The following is a 22,218-nucleotide window of genomic DNA, read 5'->3' as shown; positions in this document are numbered from 1 at the left end:
TACTCTCTGTATGAGATTGCAGTTATCAAAGTGTCTTAGGAACTGAATCACTTAATATTGAATGATACTGGGAGCAAGACATCTACCTGTGCTTGGATTTGGTGTATTATTAGAAATTTCACATCAGGAAAATCTTTTTTAGCTTCAGGGAGATTTAACCAGCAAAGACATGTGATCCAAAGAGTGAAATTTCCTAGATTTGGGTCAGTAAACCACATCAGCCAAGCTCTATCTCCTTTTTGTCAAAAAATATCAGAGAAAATATTCACATATAGTGGGAGAAACAAACACAAAAAACCAAACAAACCCCACACCCACCCAAAACCCAAACACCAGAATATTTGTGTTGAAGAAAGAAGGACTAGTATTACTCACCTGGGGATATGTTACTGGCCAGGTGTGCTGCGAGATTGGTTGTTAGAGTTTGCCCTCTTAAAGGACAGAGGCAACACAGGGCAAATATGAATCCTGGCAGTTCTGTGCTGATGTGGGGGAGCTCTACTACTGTTACTGCAGCAGAAGCAGTGAGTGCATGAGAAATTGCTAATATGAGGAAGGTAGGGCAATGAAGGACCCGTCCCCAAACTTCCCTAACAAATGAACTTGTAGTCATCTGTAGGGAGAAGGCTAGAAAATTAGCTTGGTGTGTTTTGGTGGTACTTCAGTCTGGGGTTTGTTTGTTTGTTTGGGGTTTTTTTGTTGTTTTTTTAAATTAAGAAACAAGGATCCTGTGGAATAGTTTAAATATTCATTATTTACCAATGAACCAAAGTGTTTTGAACTGTTCCTCAATAGACATGTATAAATCTGTTAATGTGTTTAGAAACTTGATCAGGAATGTTGCTCAGAAGGTGTCTCACACTAGAATAGTTCCATTATATGCTAAGGGTATTATGTGATACATCCAGGATTGGGTAGGAAGGGCTATTTCCTGCACATGTGGTAAGAAAATCCAGCTATTCCAGGCTTCAGGAAAATTATATGCTCCCACATAAAGAATTCAGCTTCCTTTCCTTAGATCTATTTTCTCTTCCTCAATCTATAAAGCAAAATTCCTTTAAAAGAACCACTCTAATGGCTTTATATGTTTATTTAAACCAAAAAAGCATTACTGAAGGAAGAGAATATGAAAATTTGTATTTTACTACTAATTCTCACCAGAGATTAATATGATGACAACCTTCAACCAAGAGCTGGAAAATAGCCATGCTACCCATAATGGCCTTTCATGCGATGTAGTAGAATGTCAAGGTTTTACCCTCATATGAGGGCTTCACCGTCATAAGCCCCCATGAGGTAAGGAAGTCTTCTTACCGTAACCCTATAGATCATGAACTGACAGCACACCATGTATGCGTGACTTCTCAAACTCATAGAGGAGATGAGTGGTGGAGGAGGGAGTTCAGCGTGGTCTCCTGAGACCCAGGCTGCGACATAACCACCAGACTGTCTCTTTTGTATAAAAAAGTTCAGTTAACTTTGAAGAAATTCACAATTAATCAGAAAAGATCAGACAGGTTGTTTAAATACCACAAGAAGAGCTTTTATTGTGTTGGATACGTAGATAGTATTACATTTACAAGAATTTGAATAGATAGGCTTGCACATGTCAGGGAAGGGAGTGCTTTACATAATCAGCCACAGTGAGGGGATGAACATCCTCCAGTGGAGTTAGCAGGCATGGCTTTATACTAGTTGATAAGGCTGGATTGGTTTTCATAAGGGCTATTCTTATTCCTTTTTCCTGTCCTTTCGACGGGGGAGAACAGGCTAGGGCTGAACAAAAAAAAATTTACAAAGCAGCTGCACTGTTAAAAATAATGGGTTAGGAACTTGGTCTCACTGGAAGGGGAGGCTGCGCAGCACCCAGGGAAGTTGCTCTTTCCTTTTGTGGCTGTCCCCCCCATGCTTCACGTAAGGGAGGGTGGGCTAGGGGAGCCAACAGAGCTACATGTAATGCCAAATTTGTGGTTCTGGATTAGGGTTTATTAATCTAATTTTTACTGAAGTCTGTTCATCTTAGCCCAGAGTGATTAGACTGTATCTTAGTTATGTTTGCCTTTGGAGAGAGGTAGGTGTGACTGTGAATAAAGAATTTCTTAATTCTGGTTAAGTAACATCTAATGAAACATAATTTTTAAAGATGGTTATGATAACAGTTAAGATTAGCGAATGTGAACGATACATTCATCTTCTGGCCATTTTCAAAGCTCAAATATTTAAGGGCAATCAGTAAATATACTAATGATAGTTATTAGAATAGCAAGGTCCCTGGTGGTCTTCACGCAGCCCCCAACATCTCTTCCTTTTACAGGGAGTGCATAAAATTTTTAGAAGGACTTGGCAGGAGGTTATCTTTTTATGGACTTATTAACTTTTTCTGAGAGGAGTGGAGGGAAGAGGACAGCTGCTAAAGGTGAAGAGACATATGGGAGGCCTGTACTATAAGCATTTTTCCTAACCAAGAAGGAACATCTTTGCTAAAGAAGGAAGTTTTGAAATATTTCCCAGGAGGGGATAAATTCTTCTGTATTTTCTGGGTTCTCTGTGGAGGAATCTTGCTTTCATGTGGCTCTCAATGTTGGACTGAAACTAGGAAGACTTTGTACAAATCATACAGATATTACTTCTTTCATACATACATCCCCCTTTGCTAACTACATATCATTTTTGCTGGAAGTTTGCCAAGAGCATTTTCTCATTCCTTGCTCTTGCCTTCCTCAAGGCTGCTAAAGAAGGTAGCGTTTTAGATAACGAAAACAGTATGCACCATTATTTCTATATTCTAGCTTTTATCACTTTGAGGAAAATGTACATTTAATCTCCCAAAGTTAAATAAGCAGATAAACATACTGCAATTCAAAAGTTAATAATTGCGTAAAACTTGCGTTTGGCCAAGTACAATGCAAGAAGCTAGAAGACACGTTTCAACCCAAATGAGGGGTATTTTCCACAACAAAATGCTTGCCTTGAGGTCAACAAATTATTTTAGAGAGTTGGTTAAATGCTTGGCTTATTAGAGATTGTATTACATTCAGCTGTGCATGGATAAATAGGGCCACATTCACACTTGTTTTCTCTCCACGTTATCCAAAGCAGCTTTAAATTCGGCTCAGAGCAGGCAAGTGTGAAAAAGGTCAGGTAGCTCATGTCATGGCAGGCTGGGGTCCTGCTCAGCCTTCTTCAAGGTCACTTAAGGTATAGTGTCTGTGTGGCACATGTCAAAATATTTATGAATGTTTTAAGTTACCTAAAAGTAGGCCTGCTGAGGGTTTTATCAAACCTTTTGGTTAGCAGATATGAGCTTTAGCTGCAGAACATTTTACCTTCCCTGTTGCAGCAGTTAAGTGAATCCTAACTGGTTTTCTTTGTTCTTTCTTTTTTCATAAAACTTTACTTCTACCGTTAGCAAGATGTTGTTACTGTTGATAAAAGTCAAGGAGTTGTAGTGTAAGTGCTGTTATTTACATTACCTATCAACCTTGAACTTTCTTTCCAGTAGTTTTCCATTTGCTTGCTGACTTACAGCTTCTTCTATCTCCTGAATATATGACAACCTTTACGCTTCCTCAAATATAGAACCTAAACAGACAAAAGAAATCGTTCGAGTTCCCTATTTCACGCTCTGCCGGATGTGCTGAAACACACACACTTCCCCAATTTACAGGGGGCATCTTCTCCACCGCCCCGTCGGTATCTCCGTGGGGAGCAGCAGCGGGGGACACCGCTGAGGCCCGGACCCGCGCCGGCAGGTGAGCTCCACGGCCGGTTCCGAAAAGCCACGAGGGGGCGGGGGGGGAAGCGCACCTTGCTCGAAGCACAAGGGCGCCCGGCGGCGGCTCGCACGGGGCTGGGGCGGCCAGCCCGCCTTGGCCCGCCCCGGTCCGCCGGCCCCGCCCCGAGCCGCCCGGAACCGCGCCGCGCCGTGCCGAGCGGCGGGCAGCATGTGGAGCGGCGCCGCCGCCACCGGTAGGTCCGCGGGGTGCGCTGCTGCGGGCGGAGCAGGTGCGGTGGGAGCGGGACTCCCCGTGGGTGGCGCCGGCCGGGGCCGGAAGGTCCCTCCGCGGGCGAGGGCACCCGGAGCCGGGCTCTCCCTCCGCGGGTGGCGGCGCTCGGGGCCGCGCCGTCCCTTGGCAGGCGGCGGGCGGCTGGTACCCGGCTGAGCGCGGAGGGCTGCGCGGCTGGTGCCGGCGGGGCATGCGGCAGCTTGCTGCGCCCGACGGGCTGGGCTTTACTCGGCGGGTTTGGGGTTTTGCCGGCCGTGGCGCTTTCAGAGCTGAGGGCTGTACCTGCCCCTGCGCGTTTGTGGGAGCGAAGGGTGCTCCGTGGGCTCGCTCTCGTGCTGTGGCGGAGGGCGACGCTGGAAAAGTAAAAATAGTCTTTAGTTTCGTAAGTACCCGACGATTAAGACGGCAAAATGCTTTCCGAATGTGTTTCAACACTGAAGTGGGCTATTAGTTTGGACGCGTCTTAATGAGTGTGTTAATCAGCGTAACATCCTTCTCTGCTCACCTTTTCGGGCTAATTGAATGTGGCATCTGTTGGGTTTTCCTTTGTGCTTTGAAGTATGTGTTAACCTGCGATAGTAATTGTCTTGTCATGTTCACTACGTTTTTAATGTGTAAATTCAGCATGTGACTTGAATTCAGATAGTTGGCCGTGGGTTGGCTTGAAGACTGATGATTGTAGATTTATTTGCCCCTAGGCTTATAGGGTTGAACCAGTATCAAAAAGTTTTAAGTTCTCTCTCAAGCTTATCAGAAAAGATCTGGAGGTTTCTGTCGACTTTAAAAACCGTTTACAATTGGCAACCGTGCTGGTACTTTCAGCCAAAATGCGATCTGAGCATGGAAACCAAACTGCATTCTTGTATCTAAAGATGGTCCCTGCAGGTCAAAACTGAGGCGCGTTGGCATGGGCAGGAAACTTCATACAAGTGTGGATTTCTTTAAAATTTTATTTTATTTTTCCTTAGAGACTCTAAATCTTGGAATAAGGTGGAGCAGTGCATTCTCGTGCTGCCAGGCCCGGCTGGGGTGCAGGTTGCCCCTTCTCTGATTCTGCTGTTGGTTTTGAGGAAGTTCTTAATCTCTCTGTGACTCAGTGTCCTAATCTTTAAAGTGACTTAATAAGTCTTGTCACGCTTGTCTCCTAGGGATATTAACATCTATTTGATATTCATGAAGTGCCTTGATCTGGGAGAAAAGAGGGCATCTTCCCTCCCTCATTTCACCATTCCATATTGGTTGTTAATTGTGTTACATGGGTGGAAAACAGATTATCCAAAAACCAAACTGGGATTCATGTCTATTATCGTCTACACAAGCACTCTAAGTAAGTGTATGTCCATGTATGCTTAGTTTGAAGTTATCTGGGTATTTCTCTAAATACAGTGGGGTTTATCCTTTCTGGAAGATGCATCTGAAAAAGGTACTTCTAAAATACTGTACTGAAGCATCAGCAAACTTATGCTCCTAACTCTAGAGATATTTTACAGTTTTTATGTGTGTATTATGAGGTCAGTAAACGTTTTAATTCTTAAAACTATGTTGACTCATTTAACACTCAACACATCCTTGGTCGTAGTCTTACTCAGACTGAATCTTATGTTCAGTCTCAAGTTTTCTCATGTCTGTCTTCTTTAGAAACTTGAAAAAATGTACAGCAATTTTACAATTCTCTGCTTGAAAATACAAGCTGTCTTCAAAATACAAGTAGTGCATTTATCAGTGTAACCATTTTACTTGCTGTCCAAAGTGGTAATTAGCCACTTCAGTCCCCTGACTTGAACCTCGCCCCACCTCCTCCTTATCACTGCTGCCTCTCCCTCAGGCAGATAGCAGAGCTCGCAGTGGCAATAGCGCAGGGCTGGTGCGATGGGGTCACTGTCCAGAAGACATCAGTATTCCATAAATCAGCTGGTGTGAGTGGACACACCTACTCACAGCACAGGCATAATGATCTTTTTCAGCTAAAGCCTTGGGTTGAGAAATTCTCAGTCCTTTTCCTATGTTTTGGGTTTTCCATGCCGCAAGGTTGTGTGCTGGGAGGCTGCTTTAATACGAGGCTGGCTAGCCAGGTACCAGGCGCGTTTGTCCCACGCATTTGATTCAGTTCTCTTTTTTTCAAGATTGTTGCTGCAAAATGTATATTATCCCCTGCGTTAAATAGACCTGTCAAATAAAGGTTTTAAAACGCTGCTTGACATCGGTTAGTGCTGTTCTCTTCACACTACTAGAAAAAGATACTGGAGATGCAGCATATACTGTGTGGTGGAGAAATGAAGTTCTGATAGGAAACTGAAGGATGTTGCATCCAAATTCCTCGTCATGTGGCCTGCAGCAAGGGACGTGACTTTTCCTGCCCTATCTCTAAAACTAGGTGAATTCTTAGCAAACCAGTTAAGTATACAGAAACGAGAAGTCATCTCTGAAACTGAATTTCTTTTGTTTTCTTCTTTTTTTTTTTTTTTTTGGTGTGGTGTTCTTAGTTGCCTTAAGGCTGCCCTAAAGATGCACAGCAGTAAAATATCCCTGATACGAGGGTGGTGGTTGCACTGCTGTTTGTGATGAGTTCAGGTTTTCTTCAGTTTTGTCTAGAATTTAGAAGTAAGTATGATCTGAAAAGATTTTGTTTTTTCAAAGATATTCTGAAGCAGAGTTTTCTTGTCTGGTGTCCCTGTCCCATTCCTTGTGGAGATGCGAGAGCCTGTTTTTTGGCTGGAGATGTTCTTTAAGTGTAAGAAACCATAAAACGAGAGGTGATTGCTATCCGATTTCTCCATGCGTATGCTTTAAGTCTTTCACCTCTTTTAGCACGTACCTTGTATCTGCTCCAGCTGTCTCACTGCTCTGGTATTTTATAATTAGCATCTTGAAAACTCAAGGGAAAACTTTCAAATGCTATATATTTCCCATTGGGATTCTTCCACGTGGCTTTAACATTTGTTGTGAGTCCTTGGTAACGTGTATCTGTTCCTCAGGAGTCCTTCGTCTCAGTTTGATTCCCCTGGCATCAGCAGAAAATCTCTGTTTTCTAGTGGAAGAGGCTTTGCTTTTTAGGGGCATGGTGTGTTTTGATTCCCTTAAAATGAAGACAATTTCAGATGACCAAAATTGAGGTCTGCCTCCCTGTACGGTTTTTCTGTTTTCTCAGCTTGCTCGCATGTTTTATCTGGAGCCAACGAGCTACAGGAAGGCTGAGGAGTTGCTTTGTATGTCTGTATAGGCATCCTGGCATGTGTGTATCTGTATAATACATGTGTACCTGTATAATATACATTTAGCGTGTGTATTTTGTATGTGAGCAAATTGTTTCTTTGACGCACCTTTTCTGTTCAAGCTCTTTCTGTTTGAGGAGTCCATTAATTTGAAAAATGCAGCCTCTGCTCTTTGTCTGGCACCCTGGCTGCTAAGGGATGGCATGCTGTTTGCTTTGCTCATCGTTAGGACCAGGTTTGGAGGTGTTTATGCTGCAAATTGACTCCTTCAGAAGTGGTATTAGTAGTTCGGGGTATTCCAGCATGGTACACTAGACCATATCCAGAAAATACAGATATTCTAAATTAAGGCTGTTAGGTGTCCACTGATTCAGTGACTGTGCAGATACATAGTTAATATTGTATTGTGACACATTCTGGAAATTGCTGGGTTTATTTTTGACATGGAGGAGATGACTAAGAATAACTCTTTCATCTATGCATAGTTACATTTTACAAGCATGTAAAAACTTCCCCAAAATGATCTTTAGTCATATTTAGACTCTTAGAATTTTTTTCCTTTCATGGAACTGACTTGTGCTTAAATCCGAGCTGCGTGTGCTATCAAACCCTTTTCCTGCTCTGGACTGTTGTTCAGTGAGGGAGTTTGGTTTTGTGTTTTTTGTCTTATTATCCCCTCCAAATTTTTGTCGGCAATCTACTACATGGGGAATAGAAGTCCAGTTCCTTGTTGGGAAAGGTAGACCCTACCACAACATAAATTATAATAGACCCTACTGCTCTAGTTTATATTCAGTTCATGTTCTGATTATTTTTATTTCAGTGTCCCAGTAACACTGGTGTAACTAGGAGGAGAGCCTGAACTTGGGTTCATTTCTTCTTGCTTTTTTCCTTCTAGAGCTGTGATGGTAAGACCTGGTGAGGAGGGAGTAATTCTGAAGACAACCCATGGGTTCAGAGATCACCTGCCTGTCTGTTTCTGGACACTGCTAAATTTTGTTATCTGGTCTTCAAAAGCTTCCTATTTGGGGCCTGACTCCTTCAGGCAGATGATTTATTAAGTTGTGTGATGGCAATACATGGATTAGTTTTAAACTTTTGTTCTTGTCACTGGCATCTCATCTGCATTGCTCTGGACAAATAATGCCAGCAGTTTCTCTACTTGCTACATTCAGCCAAGTGGATATTACCAATTCAGTTTTTAAAATTACTGTGCCTGGCATTGTAAGGGTGTGTTGTGCAGTTTTGGCTTCTTAAAAAGCAGGTTCTTTGGATCCGTTAGTCCACCATAAATCCTTCTCAGACCTTTTAAGCTTGCAGCTTATTGCCTGTGTAGACTGTAGTAATGCCCAAGGGGGTGTTACAGTTTATCCTTCTGTGTAACTGCCATAGCCAAGCATCAAAATAGAATTTCCAAAGCCATGTGAAATTTTTGTTGGGATGTGTGGCCATGTTTTGTAATAAACTTTAAATAGTCTTTGGTAATTCAATCACTTATCTTAACTCTTCTGCATATTTTATGTTGGGTTTTTTATATAGTGTTACTTTTGAAAAAATGAGTACATCAAAAGACTACTTGGTTCAGATAACATGTTTTTGCATTTTCTAACCTGAATAGGCAACTCCAATAGACAATCGAAGGCTTTTACATCTTCCAAGATGTTTTTTCCTAGTGTATCATGTGCAAATCATATTTGATGGAGTCCGGCAAAAAATTATTAGCAGTTTTTAAAAAAAGCAAAGCAGACAGTGGAACAGGAGCAGATGATAATTTTCCCCTCTCTTTGAGAAGACGGGTTTGGCAGATAATGGAATTCTTTTTTGCATGTAATCGGATGAGAGTATATCACAATATCTATAATCTATGTTATTGGCTGAGGTGAGTGCCATCTGTTAGTGGTGTTAGGGATGTGCAATACCCTTGGTCTTTAAACTTGTGCACGCAGGGAGCAGCACAGAAGGATTTAGGGAAACAAGCGCAGTCTCTGAAGGCAGTTGCTAAAAGCAAAGAAGAGATTCATAATGCAATGCAATGTTCTTTGCTGACAGCATTTCCAGCTGCAAAAAACCTCTGGTTAAACGTTAATGAACTTTACAAGATAGTGAGTAGGTTTTGGTTTCTGCTTACTCATGTTTCTCTTACAGGACCATCTATGGTATATGCTTGTTATCAGGCTGTTTATTATGGATTTTCTTTATGCTGTGTCACCTTGTGCTGAGCTGGGGAATAATTTTAAGTAGCAATCTGAACTGATGAGAAGAAAATTCAGGGCTTGTATGGCAGGAAGTACTTGGGCTTGATTTCATGGTAGTAAGTGTATAGTCACTGCTGATTTTATTTATTTTAAATATTGTCATTGTCATTTCACCCCAGCTGTGGATCTGGCACAGTATATACTTGTACACTCGAATCTCCATTGCTTTTCTCCTTTTAGAGATTGTAAAGGAGTGAGCATCCTGAGAAGAGAACTTCTTCAGGTCTCATTTCCATCCTAGCTGGACTGAAGGAACTGCTGATGAAATCTGATATTTGGGGTTGGATAATTCATGCAAATGAGTTCTCTTTCAGATTCAGACTCCTAGCCTTCTGCCCAGTGTTTGCTTTTCCCCTTTCACTGAGTGCTAAGGATTCCTATGGTTGCAACCTGTGCAACCAACTGTTTCTATCGGTTCAGAAAATTCTTTAAGTAATTGCATGGCTGTAGGGACAGGAAGAATATTGAAGACGGTAGCCTTTTTTCAGATTTCAGAGTTTTGCTTCATAAGATGAACGCAGTATGTAGGTTCCTCCCACTTCTATCTATGGATTTTTTAAAAGTAACAGCTGACAGCCCTCTGTACAGTATTTGTGTTCAGAACATTAATGTGGCTGAATGAATATCAGAAATGTGCACATGCTTAAGGCTTGGAAACGAGCTCCATAAATATGAACTATTGGTGCATATTCAAAACTGCAGTCAGTGGATGTAACCAAATACCTCTTGCTTTAATTACTCTCTGAAACACTGCCCTTGCACCAAGTCAACGTTAGGTGTCCTAGCAAATGCGTTAGGAAGAATAAGGCTGGCATAATGAACTAACTACTTCTCAACAGCGAACCTGTTAAGACAAAAGAAACCGTCTTTCTGTTGCTCTGATGGGGGGGTGTATGTGAGAAGGAAGAAGGATTAGGGTGGTTGACTTTATTTCCTGGAAATGAATAGCATACATTTTTCAGTGCATAAAACGGATGTTACTCAGTTTGTGACCTGCTTCCTAGTAAAAGTGTCTTGAAGCAGGGATTGGTTTAAATCTGTTGCTTGCATTCCTGACATACAGTATTGTGTGATGCTATCTTGTCGCAGAGGCATGCAATGTGCCATGATGTATAAATAACCCTGTGTCAAAGGTAATTTGAGACAATGTGCCAAATATTTAATGAAGCGCAGGGTCTTGTCCTGGGTACCTGGTATATATTTGGGACTAGGTATCTGAGCTGAAACTGCAGCAGAGGGGTGATGAGTAATGTAATACTCCCCAGCACATACTGCAGAGCTACTCTGTACGGTACTGTAAGACACAACCAGTGCTACAGGTCAGCATCTTATTTGTAACTGATGTTTAGATAAGCGGACAGGAAAATAGGTTAATATGCACTAGCCCAACCTGCTTTGTGCATGTTGTGGGGAAAAGGAATTGCCTGTAGTACCCTCTGCAGAGTAATTTTAATTAATACTTCACATATCAATTTTCAGGATAAATATAGAATAGCATACAGAGGGGAATGGCTTTATTCCTTCGGGAGCACCACTTGTGCCCTGGAGGTGGACTCAGCAGGACGCCGACCTCAGGCAGTTCAGCACGTTTTGTGTCTCACCGAAGAGTTAGGGTCTCCTGGGGCTGACAGCAGCCCGACGAGGGAGATGGCTTTGGGAGATGCAAAGCAGCGGGTGCTGGCACAGGAAGGAGGAGCTGTGTCAGGCACCGGGAGCGTGGCAGGGGCCTGGGTGTGTGTGCCAGAGGTGGATGCTGGCCCCTTGCTCAGGGAGATTTCTGTCTGGGTTTCCTTCTGATCTGGGAATGAAACCCCACAATGGGATTTTCCTCTGTGTAGTTTTGTGGGAAAGGAGATCCACAAGGTCTTTATCTTACACTTGCCTTATGCAAAAATGCAAAGGGCAGGGTTATTTCCTTTCTCTCTGTTTTCTTTTTTACTGAGGAAGGACTTGTGATTGTTTCCTGAATGCATGCATGTAGAGGGCTCCAGCAATATTTCTAATGCTGTTTCATGACAAATGCAGAAGCTTGATAATATCTTAAGGCCTTCTTTATGCATGCATTTAAATATATACCACAAAACCTGTATGTAGCTACTTCTTTAGCTACTATCTGACTTAATGGATTGATATTATTAGTAACTTGTGTGTAGAAGCATTTTCAAGCTCAGTTATGGAATCAAAATGTTTGTTTCCCATTTATTTTATATTTATGATGCATTAGTGCAGAACAAAAGGAATTACGTGGCTACTTCGGAGCAAGGCAAGACATTTTTGTGTTTTTTTACAACACTTTCCTCTTACAAAGGTAAATCCAAAGTTCAACCTGACATTCAATAAAACACACAAATGATTTAATACTGTGTTTGACAGAGTTTCTTGACTCAGCTTTTTCTAACGGAGCATTTGTTTGCATCCTTCAGATGGTTAGGTAAAGCAGGTAGTTCTACAAAGTAATGTCAATATGAAATTCTCTTGCCCTTTGAGGTAAAGCTTTGTGGGTTCTTTGACGGGTAAAACATTCACCAGGACATAACTGACCCAGAACTTAATAGGATACATGTTCCTAAGGTCATCTGCCTCGTTTGAAATCTCAAGCCTATATAACTACGAACACTGGCTTCTGGAAAATAGCTGTATAATTATTTAAGTGTCACTTTTAGTTCACTAATTTCTAAGATAAATAAAGGAATTGCATATATGGTGTAGCAGGTCTGCACTTGCATACAAGATTTAATTTAGAAGTAAATATCGATGTGGATGTATCACAGGTTTTTCACTCTAATAGTTCTCATGCACAGACTGTGAACCACTACTTCTCAGTTTTATTTGCTCTACTGAAGTGACATACAGACAAGCAAAGAGTGGGAAGGCTTTCCTCATCTGCCTGCCTAATTGGCTGTCACGTAGCTAATACGCCAACCCACGTGCAAAGTTTATTGAAAATGTGTGTGAGAAAATTATCAGTACTTCTACAAAGTAGAAAGCAGACTTCATCTGACTTTCCTACTAGGTATCAACAGACTTTGTAAGGTTACGATCAGTGCTTCTGATGAGTTCATGAAGCCTTCGTTGCATTTGTTTTTAATGACTTTCTCTAATAGGAAAAATACACCCTTGTCATACTAAGAAGCACCTTGTGTTTTGAATCCAAATTTTCTACTTTCCTTATGGGATATTATGCCAGGCGCAGGGCTGAAATTAATGTGTGTTTTTAATTTTGGAGGAGGAAGTGAAGCTGAATGGTATTTTCTTCCTTTGGCTGATGATTCCATTATGATTTTAATGATTATTTTGTTTTCTTGGGGGAAGATATCCAGAAGAGAGAGAGCTTTCTGCTTTTCTACCAGGTCTGGGGAATTTAAAATGAAATTTAATTGATTGTTCTGGACCCAGTCATTAGAAACTAGTATTGACAACGTAAGTAATTACCTCTCACAATTAGAATTAAGCAAAAAAGGCAACATATAATTAAATATTTATTTACCTTACAGGTCTGTATGCACGTGAATAGTCTGTCAAGTGTATCTGCAGTCACCTTTCTATTTTTAGAAATAGGATCCTAATTTCTAATATTTCTTACCTGATACGTTTTAATCTTAAATAGAATATTAACAGTCATTATTCTGTGTGAATAGTTGTTTCATATCTTGTGGTGTGTTGTTTTTTTCTTGTTAAGGTTTCTTAAACTTCCTTTGCTGTGTTCTGTCTTTTCCCATATTTACAGATTTGGGGGAGGGGAGGAGATAAGAAGATATTACCTTTATTTTCAAATTGGTAGTTGAGTATTGACGTACCCGAATACATGCTTAGTCATGTGCTGTGATGCTGATGAGTTTCGCTTGGCACGCCCCAGCAGATGCAGTCCCTCCCCTGTTTTCAGCAGAGCCATCTTCTCTGTGGTGCAATTGTAGATGACTGGATTTGTTTTACAGCAGTGCCACAGTGTAATGATAACCTTGCCAATGCTAAGGGGAGGTGGAAACTGCTGAACTTTTTGCTCATATAGCATGTTTAAAAGTTTCACTCAAGATAATGTGACTTGAAGGTTTTGGTTGATATCATTTATAAAATTGTCATGAATTTTTCTAAGAAAGTGTCACAAATGGCAGTGAGACTCGGGCCAAAGGTTCTTTTTTTTTTTTCTTCCACCAAAACCGTATTTTAGTTGCTCAGGTTTTTTGCCTTGAGCTGTTTTTTCTCTCTTCTAAGATATAATCTAGATTTAAGTTCCTATTGCTTTTGATTAACATTCCAGCAGTAAATTTTCAGCTTTAAGCTGTGAGATGTGCTGGTGTGCGACCTCATAGGGATCAAAAAATAGAATGTAGGCAACAATGTAGAGAAATCCATCTGGGGACTGCTGTGGTAATTGTGTTTGTTGCTAATAATCTGGGTTTTCTGTCTGGGAAATATAAGCATGTTGGGTTTATTGTATTTCTTGACGCATGAAGTACCTGTGCCTATAAGGTTACAGCAGGCTATTGGAGTCTGAGTGGGCCCTTTACTGGGTGAAGGTAGCGCCTGCGAGCGCAGCGCTCTTCCTCTGCCTGCTCTGGCACTTTGTACATCCAGACAAGTGGAGCCACATCAGCAGTGGCTGTGCTGAACGTCCTGGGTTGAGATCCTTGCCTCCGCCTGTTGGGCGTATGCCTTAAACAGATTTACTAATCTGACCTTTTAACCCGCTGATGATTAATAGACCTCTGCCAGAGCACTATGAGACGTGGTTGTTCTGGAGTGGCCCTGCCAGTAAAGGTCTGCCATGAGGTAAAAGGAGTAACCAAGTAAGTACAGCTGCCCCAACTGCAAGAAGATGGGCTGTGAGAGCCCTGTGCAAAGCTGTCAGCTTCTGTTTTTAGAAAAGGAGGGTGCTTTCTGCCTGATGTTGCACTGACCCATTTAGGATGTAGTCTGACCTGAAAATACCGAGGTGAACTGTTCACGTGTTGCTATACACCGCCTGCCAAGATGCCTTGGAGAAATATGCTTCGTAAAAGTTGATTCATAATTAATTGATACACTGGATATTAGGAGTCCAATGAAGTGCTGCCTTCTGCACTTTTTTTCTAGCAATCTCTCTCAGACCCAATTCATATAGTTGGAGCAGCATTTCACGTGCACGCCCTATGGACAACAACAGGAGAGACTGTAGTGACCACTCATGTAACTTAACATTTGTAACTTAGAACTCTTTACAGTGTTTTCAGTCTCTTTCTTTTATGCAAACATATGGCATTTTTTGTTACAGTGAAAAAAATAAGCTAGTAATTGAAGAATCCTATCCTATCAATCATAGAAAATTAGGAATAAACTGTTCTGGGTGTCACTGACTTGCTGCGTTAGGGCATCTGGTAAGCAAACACTTCATTGCTAAGTCTTTTGAATTTTTCTGCTGGTCACGTCCGCTGGCAGGACCGGTGGTCAGCAGTGGGCAGAGGTGGAAGAGCCCCAGCTATATGTGGTGGGGTGAGGAGGACTTTGGATCGTGGAACAGAGATAAACCATTGTATGAAATATGGCAAAAGAGTTTTTCATGAAAGGCTCCACATCGTTAGTGGCAGCAGGAGCCCTGGGATATGTGCTCACAAGCCAAATCACTAATGTATCCTTGGATGCGCATGTGTGTGGTTTGAAATGTGGCAGTTTAAGGTAGCAGGTTAATCTGGCTAGAAAGGGGCCCATTTTCCCTTGGTGCAGACATTGGTATGTCTGATGGACCTCATTTGAAAGGAATTCTCTGAAGTTGATAGCATCAGTGGAGAAGTCAGGCTCAGTCTAGCTTTGACAGAAACATGGGGTCAGACAGCCCTCTCATCCTGCCTGGCTGCACCAGGCACCAGAAACACCACCAAAGAGACTGATGTTCAAAGCCTTTGCTATGATAATCTGTGCTATGCACAGGGGAGGTTCTGGAGTATTTGAACTTAATGTATTTCATAGCGATCTGCGCTTGGCAGGAATGAAGGCGGGGGTAAAAACTCCCATGTTGAACCTTAAAGAAATGGACTGATTCTCTGACTGCTGCAGTCACTTCCCAGCTCCCTTTCGTAAAGATTTCTGATTTAGAAATGCGTTATGGATATCTCTTGACTGCTATACAAGCTTTTTTTCATGCTGCTGCGATTTTACATTTTCTTCTTTCTTTTGTTTTTTTCCTTTGGCTATTGGTTTGAGAGTTTTCTTCTAAGTAGTATCTGTCTGTAGTGTGACTTGCATGCAAAAGGAAGCACTGTTCCTTGAAAATTTTGCTTCCAGAGCTGATACAAGTTCCCTTTAAAGTTGTTCCATACTACTTCCTCTCCAGATTATTTCATTTGAGGTTTAGTTTGTATGTTGACTCACTTTTTTTTTTTTGAGGGGGTGAGCTCATACTATGCAAATTGTATCCATTTGGACCTGGAACTGTCCAAAACTTCTGGTGTATGCCTTTTTTCTTCTTTTTTTCTTCTCTCCATGCAATGACTGCACAATACCTGAAACTCAATTGTGATCACATGCCCGTGGGTGCAGCATGTACTGAAGAACCTGTTTTTAACTTCAGCTCAAAATTGAAAGGGGAAATACTGCAATTTTACACGCATTATAATTCAGATTTTACTTCAGAAAATATCATGGCTTTTCTTTCCTTTATGCAGTTTATCGCTTGCTCATTCTGTTTCATAATCCAAGCAGCAGTTCCAAGCAACTGTTTGGGGGGAGAAGAAAGAAAATAAAAATATTCATGTATCTTTAAAAAAAAAAAAGTCCCAGCTGGAAAGAAAAGCTGAGGAGCAAAAAGTGTCCAGCAGTACATCTGAAGTTTTTTCTTCTTTTCTGTCTCCCTACCCCAATGCTTTACAAAGCTGAAAGGTACTATGTGATCTTTAGGGGCATTTCTGCCAGTTAGGGTTTTCTTTGCAGCAGAGCAGCGAGTGGTGTTGCATCAGCATCCATCAGCTGCTCATCCCGAACCAGTGTCTATCACTGTGCTGTGACGAAGGCAATGACAGAATTTGGCTTGGTCCGAACACAGATCTCCCTCCTCTGTCTGCGCCTGCCCATCGCCAGCCACCTCTGCGCTGATGCCTCCGCCAAAAGTCAGACTCAGTCTGATCACAATATTAATACAGCCACTGTATTAGGGCATTAGCTAACTCTTTATTCATAGTAAACTAAAGCTTGAAAACTGGACTGTAGATAAGATCTGGTTGCACATTTCAGTTAAATAAAAGCAATAGTGTTTACCTGTATGCAGAAGAGAGGGAGAAATCTGTGCTAATGTAAAACTGGAGCAAAGCCCAAGCCAATATGAGGTCTTGGGCTCGGTAACAAAACTTTTTTTTAAACCATATTTGTAAAGTGGAGAACTTAACAATGTTTCCTTTGTGAATATCTTACATCCAGAAATATTTTTCTCCATCCTTTTTCTGATGGTCAGTTCTCTGTTTTCCTTCTTGGTCTCTATAAGCTGGGGGATATTAAAATTGTGTGAACTATATATGAAGGAACTATAATAACAAAATACATCTTCAGGTCTTCAGTTGGTTCACTTCATGTAAGCACGTTGTATGAGCGGAATTTGGGTTTTCTTCTGATCAGAAGTTGAGTAAAAACTTTCAGTATTCTGACAGTTGCTGTCCCCCAGTTCCGGCTCTGTGCAGAGCAGGCGCAGTGAGGGGGGAGCACGGTGCTCAGGGGGCTCAGCCTCGGGGACCAGGCAGGGGCTGTGGGCAGCCCACGGCAGCTGGGGTGAGGGCGCAGCCACCCTCCACCCCCCCCATTGTGGCCCTGGGGGGCTGGCAGCGCTGAGGCATGGGCCAGCGGGCATCCAGCTGGCTGGCAGAGTTTGGGCTGTGTTAAAGCAAAACTGAATTGACCCAAGGTGTTCCCGTAAACCACTTTCCTTCCTAAATTGTTGTTTTCTCTAACAAAGCCAGCCTTAATCAGGACCTTGTGTACCAGGCGCTCCGCAAACCCAGAACCAGTTAATCCTTTCTCTTTCTGATAATTACAGACTGTTAGAGAGTTGAGGCACCAGAGCAGCTTTAGCTCTGTTTTGCTGTAGGAAGGGGGAGAAATGTAATGCCTTTAATCTACTCTGGTGCTGCAAATATTATGCTCAAATACGCAACATGTAGTCACCACATGGCATCATTTCAGGGTCCCCAAACAGTTGTAGCTGTTACATGTAACCTCATGGTAATATATGGGAATGAAACAGTAACAGTGTCTTAAAACTTTATGGTTTTGTCTAACACACCGGCAATGTTTTTGCACTTGCACGTGCTTGGCTCTTTAAAAGCGCTGTTAATGCTGATTTTCAGATATGTATGTGTTGATGTTGGCCGTAACCTCCTACAGATGCGTTCTTTCAGTAAGAAATGTTGGATCTTCTATACAGTAAAGCAAATGCAAGGACTAGATGACAGTGATAAAAGTAACTTTTTACAAAAAATTGATGATGTTCTTTCCCTTGACACTTCCAAAGTGCATGCCCACTGGAGAGAACATGCCTATCATGTCTGCCTGCTTACCTGCAGCAAAGTACAGGTATGTGGAAAAATAAATTTTCCAAATGAAGGAATGACTAATGAAGAGCCTGATGGTAACATCTTTTACATATTTAAGTGTAGATCATTCTGCTTGGTAGGTGATTGGAAATAAATGTCTGGTGTTGCATAAAGATTTTAGTATGAGAAGGAACATCCACCTCTGACCTTCGGTATTGTTGACAGAACTAACACAGAGGATTTAAACCCCAGGCTTTTGGAACCAGGCTATGAGATGAACAATTGCTATTAAGAAGTGCTTTTTTGGTGCTTCACATGTTCTAGTAAACTTTTCTGTGCTGGAGAAGACGAATCATAATTTAATTCTGACTATATCTCAGCTTGCCTTTTGAAAACAGTGATGCATTTGTCATCTCTCCTATTATTGGTTAATGATGTTCTGCCCTCAGAGTTTTTTTTGACGAGGCTGCTTCCTAACATTTTATTCCCACTGTTATTTTTCTTTATTTTGCTGATGGATATCCCAAAATAATGTTTTGAGATGTATTTTTGCTGTTTGAGAGGATTTTTCTGCAGCAGTAATGGATGATGTTTTTCTAACTCTCTTGGAATCTTTATTTGGGTTTTTTGTACTTTGTTTTTTCTTCAATTTTTGAAAGTCAAGGCTGAGAGAGGGCAGGAATTGTCCTGCACATTTTCTTCCAAAAATACTGTTTCTACTTTCAGAAGCGATGTCTTTTCTACTCTCTTTTGGTAACTATGGGTCCAGTTTACAAGGACAAAAAGCAAAACAAAAACAACCAAGCAAAACAAACAAACAAACCAAACCAAAAGCAGATATAAAGCAATCCCAGTAGCATTCTTTCTTTTTGGTCTTCTCATGTAAATGTTCCCTGGAGCAGAGTTTGGTGTTTAACCTAAATTTTCTGGTTTTCCACCACCCTCTGGCTGACTTGTCTGGGTGTGGCTTCACAGTTTTCTGTAGTTGTTCAGTGGCTGATATTTGGTGGTGAATTGACATTATTCTAACTAAGGAGCCTATCATTCACAACTTAAAACTGCTTTTGGTTTGGTTCCTTTTCCCCCCTTTTTTTTGCCCTTTTCCCCCCTTTTTTTTGCCCTTTTCCCCCCTTTTTTTTGCCCTTTTCCCCCCTTTTTTTTGCCCTTTTCCCCCCCTTTTTTTTTGCCCTTTTCCCCCCCTTTTTTTTTGCCCTTTTCCCCCCCTTTTTTTTTGCCCTTTTCCCCCCCTTTTTTTTTGCCCTTTTCCCCCCCTTTTTTTTTGCCCTTTTCCCCCCTTTTTTTTGCCCTTTTCCCCCGGTTCCTGTGGATTTCAGTGTGACTGATAACATTAATATCTCAATGAGCCACAGGAAGTATTGTGAGCTATCTTGCATTAAAAAAATAACCAAATGCATTGATTCATAAAAGCATGTGTATATACATATGAAATATTGCCCAGAATGTTTTATTTCTTTGATGATTGGTAATGCAATACTGTCTGTGTGTTCAGTGGTTTAATCCTGGTTACTGATCTGGAAGTTTGATGTCTAGAGATGAGGGCAGCTCTACCAAATGAATTATTGCGGCCTGGAGCCCTCAGGGTCTTGCAGCCCTCGTGCTGACTGTTTCATCCTCCTGTTCAGCTCTTGGGTAATTGCCACAGCCCCATAACAAGAGGGAAGCACACTGGAGAGGAGATATATAACCAGAGATCCACACTTGGAAAGACAATCTGAAACATATTCTGGAGAGCTTTTGGCATGTGTTCTGTGAAAGCTAACATTGGTGCTGTTCTTTTTCTTCCCCCAAGACATATCCTGGGCAGTTTGCTTCAGCACAGCCATCATTTAATATTTTTGCTTAAAAAAACCCTCCAAACCCTAAGCAGACATTAATTTCCTTTCTTACAGAAATCCTGACGGGAAACAAAAAACAGTCTTATTTTGGTATCCCTTGTTCTCGGGTCCCTTGCTGCAAGGCACTTTCTGGTGTCTCCAGCTGATGTGCTGGGGCAGTTTGAGTAGCAGCAGTGCTGATCACCTTTCTGTGCTCCATAGCCCCTTTGGGTCCAGAGTGGCTACAGTAAGGGGACAGGCTGTATCAGGGCATGGGGTGGCTCCCAGCTGGAGAGAGCAGGAAGGCACCGAGATTGGTGACCCCTTCTGCCCTGTACTGGGGGCTGCCAGCTGCTTAAAAATGTGGTGGCACTTCCTCAGGTACTGCCAGGTCTTGGCAGTCTTGCATTGCTGTGTAAATTCATAGCCTGTCTCGCTGCCCCATCCTTCTGGATTATCCCTGTTCTCAAAGTGACACAAACTGACATTATTTGCACGATTGCTGACTAAGAGAGTCTGCTTTTTCCTGGTTCATGCGTTTGTTCTTTTTTCATGGTGTATTTACCTCCATAGTTATGTCCCCATGCATACAAAGGGAAAGCCATACTAGAGGAACCACTGCTGCCAAATGTGGCTCAATTTTGTTGGTATAGCTGCATCTATGCCAGGGGTTTTGCTGACATAGCTCTGTCAGCTGGTGGGTATGCATATTTTTCATGCTCCTCACAGACACAGTTGTGCCATCTAAGTTTTCCCTGTGACCTGGGGGTGAGGAGCAGAGAGGAGGACACAGGGCTGTGAAAGGGAGTGAGATGTCAAAGCTCTCACTAGCAGCCAGGCAGGAGTGGTGCTGGAGCTCGCTCTCCATCATCCTCTCGTGTCGTCCGTCCCTGCTCTATGCGCCTGGCCCTCCTGCCTCCCTGCTGGATGTGACTTTAGAAACAGTAAATAGGATGTTACTTGCTCTCTGAATTAGTCTGGCCCAATGTCCTAACATCCTAGTGAAAGCAGAAAATCTTGTGCTAACCAAAACCCAACCAACCCACTCTCTGTTCTGTGATTAATTCTTACATCTCAGCTGTTCCAGTTTGTGAGCTTGTGTCACCATAGGGAAAGAAAGGCAGGATTTTCAAAGAGCTTAAAGTTTGTCCTTTCAATTGTTTTCACTGCCAGTATTTTCATAACATCTTTCTAACTTAAATAACAGGTGCCTTTTCTTAAGAGGTACACTTACTTGCTGGCTGATGTTATCCTTATGGTATACTTTTTTCCTTTACTCTTGTGATCCCGACCTAGGAAAACATCAGCATAAAGTTTCTACTGTTGTTTATATTGTGTTTCTAATCTACTACAACAGAGCTGAAAAATGTTCTTTCTCGTAACCAGTCTAAACAAGAGTCAGGTTTTAATTTCTTGTTTATGCATAACATTAACCCCTAATGACTGTGGCTTATTCATCTACAGTTAGCTTTGAAGATGCAGACTATATGGAAACTTGGGACCTTGTAACAGAGCTTTTAGCACCCCTGTTAGAAATAATAAATTTTACTCACTGTAACCTGCACAGAACAATAACTGGGCTACAGACTTTTTTCCTCAAAAGCATTGGACTTAAAAGTTTTGAGTCTCAATTTCCAGTGGTATAGGAAATAGGAAAAAAAAAATTCTTTATTTTTCTTTATTTTAGAACTCACTTCTCAGAAATGCATTAGTATTTCTGATCAGTATTTCTGATGAGTAGTTTAAGTGTGTGCTGTATACAGATGCCTGGATAACTATGCATTGTAATTCATTTGAAATAGTTGTGCCTGTGCTTTGCAAAATGAGCATCTGGGGGTTTTAGCGATGCTCACAGGACAGGACTTCTTGTGCAGGCAGCAGAACGGTGTGAACCCTGCGAGTTTTGTGTTGTCTGAAATCTGGGTCACAAGAGTGGCCGTATGGCAAAGGTGGCGCAGCTTGGGCTCACCAGCAGCTGTGGCAGGGGCAGATGTTTGAGCCTCCATCTCTGGGATTATGCATGTGGCCTCTCCAGCAGCATCCCATATGTTTGCATGAACGGAGGCATATGCAAGCTACTGGCTTATGTGATTGATCTCATTTTACTTCTGAGCGTCTCAGCGTATTCCCACAGTAAAGCTGGAAAGCTCAGACCAGTAACATCAAGAAACAAACTGGACTATTTTTAAAGCCTTCAACTTTAAAATGTTTGGAATGTGACTTAGTCTGTGTGGTAGAGAGAATCCTACAGATAGGTCATTTTATTTTGTGCTTCCTGTGAACATATCTAAAATATACACTGCAAAGTGTTAGTGTACTATATGCTTCCAGCTATATTTTATTGTGGGATGATTCCAGATGTAGCAGGTTAAATGAGCACAGCAGCACTTGTTGGAAGGCTTATGTTTGAAACGTCT

General features: G+C 41.8%; 1 protein-coding gene across 2 annotated transcripts in view; it reads left to right on the top strand.

The window, feature by feature from the left end:
• The window catches only part of MICAL2 (microtubule associated monooxygenase, calponin and LIM domain containing 2), a 178,020-nt gene that overhangs the window by 41,356 nt on the left and 114,446 nt on the right, over positions 1-22,218 (top strand). Inside the window, exon 1 of one of the 2 annotated variants that reach the window (XM_054827870.1) lies at positions 3,891-3,969. The exons of the other annotated variant lie outside the window; for it this stretch is intronic. The gene's annotated coding sequence lies outside the window, so the exon portion shown is untranslated. Of the gene's footprint in view, positions 1-3,890; positions 3,970-22,218 lie in introns of those variants that run through there. 2 annotated transcript variants of the gene reach the window in all.

Source organism: Grus americana, chromosome 5 (assembly GCF_028858705.1).
Source record: "Grus americana isolate bGruAme1 chromosome 5, bGruAme1.mat, whole genome shotgun sequence".
Lineage (NCBI taxonomy): Eukaryota > Metazoa > Chordata > Aves > Gruiformes > Gruidae > Grus > Grus americana.
This window is presented reverse-complemented; position numbering and strand designations above follow the sequence as displayed.